This window comes from Camellia sinensis, chromosome 8 (assembly GCF_055761805.1).
Source record: "Camellia sinensis isolate YWXY chromosome 8, ASM5576180v1, whole genome shotgun sequence".
In the NCBI taxonomy this organism is placed as follows: Eukaryota; Viridiplantae; Streptophyta; class Magnoliopsida; order Ericales; family Theaceae; genus Camellia; species Camellia sinensis.
In genome coordinates, this window is record NC_138968.1 from 54,714,865 (window position 1) to 54,722,493 (window position 7,629).

Sequence of the window (7,629 nt, forward strand, 5' to 3'; positions counted from 1 at the left end):
GTTTTCAAACCGGGAGTCCCGTGCTAGTTCTGTAAGTTTACTCAAGTTAAAATGGTCCCTTCTATGGTGTTTATGGTGTTTCCTAGGCTTTCTCGTGGCTGTTTCATGATTTTGGCCCCCGATAGCCTATTTTCAAGCTTAAGTGTTGGAAAAGTGCATTTTTCGACTTAGTTTTCAAACCAAGAGTCCCATGCTAGTTCTGTATGTTTGCACAACTTACATTGGTCCCTCCCGAGGTGTTTGAGGTGTTCCACAGGCCTTCTTGTGACTGTTACATGATTTTGGCCTCCGATGGCCTATTTTCAAGCCTAAGTGATGGAAAAGTGCATTTTTTGACTTAGTTTTCAAACCGGGAGTCCTAGGCTAGTTCTGTAAGTTTACACAAGTTACAACTGTAACGACCCAATCTTGGCAAGGCAAAACCCTGCCAAGAGGGTGCACCTCAAACGCTATAGCACCTTTCAATTGCCTAACATATATGAGATGATCTATTCAAAGACAAAAAAATATTATCATGCTACAAGATAGTTCCCAAGCATTTCCTCCCAAAAAAAATATAATACATACTAATCACGAATCCATCAATACATCCAACTTCATAAGCAATTTTTACAATCAACCTCCTTCATAAAAAAAAGGGGTAAGCTTACATCCTAGAATGACCCTAAGCAAAACCTCAACCACAAGATGCCCACCTGTGATCCTTCAAAAAAAATTCTAGTCTTCCAAGTTGAGGCGAGCCACACAAAAGTCTATGAATCTGAAAAAAAATTATTTAAAAGAATGAGCTAAAGCCCAATGAGTATACCAATACCATGGAGTTATAAAACTTGCTCCTACCAATAGGGTTCAAAATAAAGATACTAAACATAAGAGCTTAATTGGACTTCAATTTATACAAAATAAAAATAAAAATGATGCAATACAATTTTCATAAAACGTTATCAAGATTTTTCCAAGGAATCTCATAAGGCAGAAAAAAAAACATACATTTGGATAATGAAAGTAAACAAAAATATAACTTTTCAATACATTAAGATTTCCTGTCCATCATACAATCCACTACATAGCCTTAGGGTCGCGTTACCTCGCGACTTAGGTGGTGACGGTACCGTTACCCAGAACATAACCATAGGAGCATAGCTCATGTCATCGTAGCACTTCAATTCTTGTTTCAATGTTTCGGTCCCCAGGACCCCTTATACATACAACGACCCTTATGGTCCTTAAAACATTTCGGTCCCCAGGACCCCAAAGCATTTTGGCCCTTGTGGCCCCAAAGGCTATATTCGGTTATATGATCAATAAAATAAATACCCTCACATAACATTTCACTGTCATTCAATCATCATCATCATAAAATTTGAAAGACTCAACTTAAATAAATTCTCATAAAAAAATTAATGCTTCATTATACAAATGAAATCGTATCTTTATTAAAACTCAACCCTTGGCCTCAATAAATTTATAGATTTTCTTTTTATACATATATCATGATGAAATGTATCATTCACTTCCTTTAATTCAAAAATTATTTTCAAACTTTGTAATAAAGATAGAGGTAAGGTAATTTCCATGGTAAGTATACTCACCTCCAAAAATAGCAAAAGTGTAGATTTGAAACTCTACAAATTAATTTCCAAGAGGTGGAGAGATGCCTTCCTCCAATCCTAACAATTAGTAAATAGGATCTCAAATTAGGAAAAGCTTTCAATGAAAATTACAACATCTACAAAAATGATCCTAAATAAAATTATGCTAAGGAATGGCAAGCTAAAGAACTCCTCCAACTTTAAATCACCCAAACAAATAACTTATCCAATCTCCATAACACCCATCCTTTGAACATCTTTGAGTTAGTAACTTTTTAAATATCCAATCAATTTATATGCACAATACCACCATCAATTTACTACAAAAGTCAAAAATCAACATTTTTGTATAAACTCAACAACTTAAGTAAAATCTCTTCAATCACTTATAAAATTCCTCCATAGAACATAGAGATACCCAATCCATCATTTATCAACTCAATTTCAACATATAAATTCCCTAACACCAAAATCCCCAATTTTTACATCACATTCAAACCCTAGATTAACCCAAAAATCTAAATCTCCAAATCAACCATCAAATTGACCATTTTTTTTTTTTTAAACATGTAAAACATTCATGGAAACTAATTGAGAGTATAAAATTCAACAAGCAAACCCCAAATCATAATAGATCTAAAACACAAAAATTTCATCATCTCTAACTCAAAATATGTAAAACCTTCAACTAAACTTTTAGAGAAAGATTCTTACCAAGTACAAGCCTCTAATCCATCAAGAAAATAAATCCCATGCTTTGATTCTTCAAAAGATTAAGAAAAATCTAGAGTTTGTGCTTCTATTGTGTTATTTTCGGATGGATTCAAGGAGTGCCGACCGGACCCATTTTCCGGCGAGATAAGGTGGCCGGAGGTGGTGGAGATGGTGGGTCAAGGTGGTGGTGTAAGGGTGGAGCAAAGGTGTGGTGTTTGGCCTCCAAGAAAGTAAAGGAAAATGAGAGAGAAAGTAGAGAGAAGTTAGAGAATGAAGAATGAAGAAAAAAAATCTGCACTTCTAATTTTTTTTTTTTTTTTTGTGTTGAAATGGGGTGTTTGGTTACACCTACCATCAAGTTTGGAGTTGGGTTTAGATATCCTAAATGGAGTTTAACATAGGAGTGTGTTTGGCTCTAGATGAAAAGTTGGGAATATTATAACAACGGTCCCTTCTGAGGTGTTTGAGGTGTTCCTTGAGCCTTCTTGTGGTTGTTTCACGATTTTGACCCCCGATGGTCTATTTTCAAGCTTAAGTGTTGGAAAAGTGTATTTTTCGACTTAGTTTTCAAACCGAGAGTCCCGTGCTAGTTCCGTAAGTTTTCACAACTTATATTGGTCCCTTTCAAGGTGTTTGAGGTGTTCCCCAGGCCTTCTCATGGTTGTTAGATGATTTTAGCCCCCAAATGGCCTATTTTCATGCCGAAGTGTTGGAAAAATGCATTTTTCGACTTATTTTTCAAACTGGGAGTCCCGTGTTAGTTTCGTAAGTTTACGTAAGTTACAATGGCCCCTTCTGAGGTGTTTGAGATATTTCCCTAGCCTTCTCGTGGTTGTTTCACGATTTTGGTTCCTGATGGCCTGTTTTCAAGCTTAAGTGTAGGAGAAGTGCATTTTTCGACTTAGTTTTCAAACCAAAGATTAAAGAAAATTGAAAAATAACCAAAATTAAATTACTTTGGAGAGGCAACATTTTACACACATCGATCAAACAATAGCAAAATATTTAAATGAAATGTGTACAAAACCAAGTTTAAAAAGAAAATGATAAGGTGGAAGAAAGTAATAATAATCCTAGTTTCAAATGGAACATGGAATTCAATCTAGATGTATTATGATTTAACATTAGATTTATAATATTCAAAAGAAGGTACTTATGTAGATGTCACACACACCTAAAAACAAATGTGAGATATTTTTATGGAATTTAAATAGTAGAAAGATAGCAAAGAGAAAGTTCTTAAGTTGTAATTGTGTCTTAACTAAAATTTTCCCCTCATCTAGTGAAATTACTTGTGACCCTGTGGCCCAAACACCCTAATCCTCTTAATTTTATCTGTCCAAGTCAAAAAAGATATCTTAACTCAAATGCATATACTTTGAGCTTACTCTTCTAAGTAGAAATCCTTCATGAAGAATGGAATATGACTCAATTGAAATAAGATAAATTGTTAGTGGCCACTACTTGCATATAATAGCTTTGTTGTTGACTACAAATGGAATTGAAAAAACAAGAGTAATCAACCCAAATGCATAGCAGTGTATCAATTGTCTAAGCTAGTGTGTTTTTAAAGTGACAAAAATAGGAAAATTTCTAAATAACACAAAACATATTGTTGTACATGTTTACATTGTTCCCATCCTCGATATTCACAATCACACAATTCAACAGGTAAAGAAAGAATTACATTTTAACTGGTTGATAGATAAATAAATGTTACACAGCAAGGATTATTTCCAAAAAATTGTAAATGAATAACATTCAGACTTTTGCAAATACAGAGAACAAAAATTTGTTATAAAAATGAGAAGTTAAACAATCAAAAGAATAACTTTAAAGACCAACACATCACAGCATCTGAGTGATGCCAAAGTGTCATGAGAATCGATTCACTTCCTTCATTAACAAGTTTATTTAGCTCCACACCTAAAAAGCACCTATCAAAGAAGCAATCAATGAACCTAGAATGTAAGAAATTTGTTAACTAATGTCCTTAACTGTCATGTACATTAACCCTTGTCATGTACATCAAATGTCCAAAGTGCTTCTATAACTTTAGTAACAGATGATATGTTGCTAGTAAGTCCCGTTCACTCACAAATAATAAGTAAGGTTAGAGGTGGTCAATTGTACTAAGGCAGTGTTGTCCAAGCTTTTGAGAAAAAACTACGGAGATTTGATAAGGATGGTATAAACGGTCCTATATTATTTTAATGTTACCTTAACAACATATTTTCTTACCCACAGATTACCAATTCAAATTAAAACAGGCTGGAATAATTTTTTGAAGAAAATTACCATTGCTTCCACATAAAAACCAAACTAGCCTCTTCACGTACACATGTATATATCCATCATAGAAGTACCAAAAAATAATCAACAAGCTCCAAAGAAAGGAACTTCATAACCAAATATCCGATTTAATCTAATCACTCCTTATTGAATCTAACATGACTCAACTTAATCACGAAAGTCAAACTAAAATTCTCGTCACCATAAAACATCTTCCATGCATGATTTTATAAAGGACTGAATATCAGTTTCCTTGTGCTAAATTTCACTATTCTAGCCAGCATGTAGAATGTCAATTGTAAGCAATGTTTCATACCTCACACTCGTAGGGAAATGTATTCAAATATGAATTATAATTATAACATGGACTCCAACATGTTGCACTCAAGTAAGAACCATTTCTAAGTTGCAAAATAAATTATCTGAAAACACATTCAACAATTTACCCAATTGGAAATCGCAAAAAAAATTGCATTCAACAGAGTAGGAACAAATTGCATTCAACAATTTACCCAATTGGAAATCACAAAAAAAAATTTTGAGGAAAATCGCATACAAATCTTTATTCACGAAGAGTGTACATATATATATATATATATAGAGAGAGAGAGAGAGAGAAGAAAAAGATACTTGGTGCAAAATGGACGGAGAAGAGGGCTTCCGGTGATGCCGCATCAATGAAGCAAAACAAATGGAGAGGAGGGCTTCCGATGGTGCGATTCAAATGGAGAGAGAGGGCTTCCTACAGTGCTCGCGTGCATGTGAGAGAGCAAGGAAGAGATCGGTGAAAGGGTTTCATGAGCTCAGACCAGAGAGAGAGAGATGAGACTAGGTGAGAAAGTGAGAGAAAGAGCACGAGAGAGAAGTGTTATTTGGGTAGAGTGGTTTGGGAAGACAAAACAGCGTCGTTTTGTCCCCTTAAATTATAGGTGCCGAAATTATGTTTGTCTTTGAAAATTTTTACAATGGTCACGAAACTTTTCGTGTCTAATAAGGCGCCCAAATTCTTCACCAAAATTTCCAAGGGCGGGAATTTGTTTTGCAACGAAAAATAAAATTTAGAGAAAAAAATAAAATTTTGCGACCTATTATTTTATTTATTTTAAGCATTTGGTGACAAAATTTTGTTTTCGTCTCTAAAAATAGTACAATTGGAGACAAAATCTTATTTTCATCACTAAAACATATATATTTGGAGATGAAATATTTTTTCATCATGTGTTTTCGTCACCATAGACCTTTTTTGTTGTAGTGTTCTAAAGGACGATTATATGTACGAAGAAAGGCTGTTATAGTTTATGAACCGCCGAATCAAAAGACTGAGGAACAAGGAAATCCCACTGGTAAAGGTTGATTAGAAAAACCACGGAATGACCTATGCAACGTGGGAGACTGAAAAAGATATGATGCGAAGATACCCTAATTTGTTTCCTTTGGACCCAATGTTCTTCCAAAATGAAGGTAATTCGAGTTTGGAGGACCAAACTCTTTAAGGGAGGAAGACTGTAACAACCCAACCTATGCTTAGCTAATAAACCATGATTAATTATGCCTAATGAGTAATAAAGATGAAATTCTAAATTAATTGCATGTATGTTGCATTATATATATATATATATATATATATAAGGCATATGAAATCCCTAGGATACGCTTTACACTCTCATGTCATTTTGATTGAGCTCCAATCTTGTAGAAGAGAGGAACCAAAAGAGATTTGAACTCAACAAGAGCAATTGAGAAAGATTTGGAAGAATTGGCTTGGAACCTCAACCAATTAGCCACCTAGAGCATAATTGAACACCTAAGATAAGAAATCAAACCCTTGGTTATGTGATTGAGTTAGTTCATGTAAGAATTCAAGTGAAAGAGGTGGATTTGCATAAGGATTAAGCTAGAATTGGAGAATTATAACTCTTACCATGCATACATGCATATTTTCTTCCATTTTGAGTTTAACTGTTAAGGATTCTCACATGCGTGTACTACGTCTACCATAGTTTTGCAATTTCATCATGTTTTCCATCAATTTGCCTTAGTTCATCATGTTTTGGAAGCTTTGGAGTCAAGAAAGTGGTTGCATGTAAAGTCCATGTGTTGTTTTCAAAGTTTCAAGTTTAATTTTGAACAATTGACAAGCTTTTGGGCTTAGATTTTGCAAAATTGTTTTCAATTCATGAAGTTTTACAAGTTCACATATGTTTTCCCAATATTAGCGGCGAGGGGTCCTCTAGGACTACCTCGGCTCCTTGGGGTGATTGGGGATCATTAGTTTGGTGTGGTTAAGAAGAAGGGTTCGCCGAGAGGTTGATCTCCTTTTTGGGATTTTTCTCATCCTCGAAGAGGTCACCTCATCGGACAAGGTAGTTAAAGGGAATATTCCCCATGTGCCTTGCACATGAACTCCATCTTAGATCATAAGGTGCCTATAAGTAGCACCCAGTCATAGCTTTACAAGGAATGGATTTTGGAGAGACAATTCTTGGGAAAGAACTAATTTCTCTTCTCCATTATCTATCTTGAGAGTGAAAGTGGGATATCCATGGAAGAGCCTTGCCATTATTCTCTCTCTAACTACTTTGCCTTCTTCTTCAAATCATCTCTTTGCTAGTGTGAACCTAGTTATGACCATCAAGGAATCTAAGTCTCCCATAATTTCTAGAGAATTCAAATTCTCCGAGAGCATTCTTGAACCCACTCATACACAAATGCATAATGATAAAACCTTTTAATATAATTTTAAAATACATAGACAAGCTATCATATTTAAATTTGAACTATTTTTATTGCTTTCTCCTTAAATGTTTAATGCCTAATCTATACATTTTAGATGGGAATCCAACCCAAATTGCACCCTTGCAGAGAAGTTTGTGATGTTAATTATTTCATGATTACCACTTCGTGTTAATTCTTTCATGTTAATGAGTAATGAAGATGAAATGCTATACATTTTGGTTCCAAAAGTTTGAACTGTCTGCAAAAGTACTAGAAGTTGTATTTTTGCACTCCAACGAAACTTCTTGCGCTTGAA

At 34.6% G+C, this 7,629-nt stretch overlaps 1 long non-coding RNA gene across 1 annotated transcript; it reads right to left on the minus strand.

Moving 5' to 3' along the window:
- Positions 1-465: 465 nt before the first annotated feature.
- On the minus strand, positions 466-2,585 carry LOC114264516 (uncharacterized). The gene is made up of 3 exons (XR_014337686.1): positions 2,307-2,585; positions 1,593-1,670; positions 466-760 (listed from the first exon to the last, which is right to left on the minus strand). It is a non-coding gene; the product is annotated as an uncharacterized LOC114264516 (long non-coding RNA).
- Positions 2,586-7,629: the final 5,044 nt, after the last annotated feature.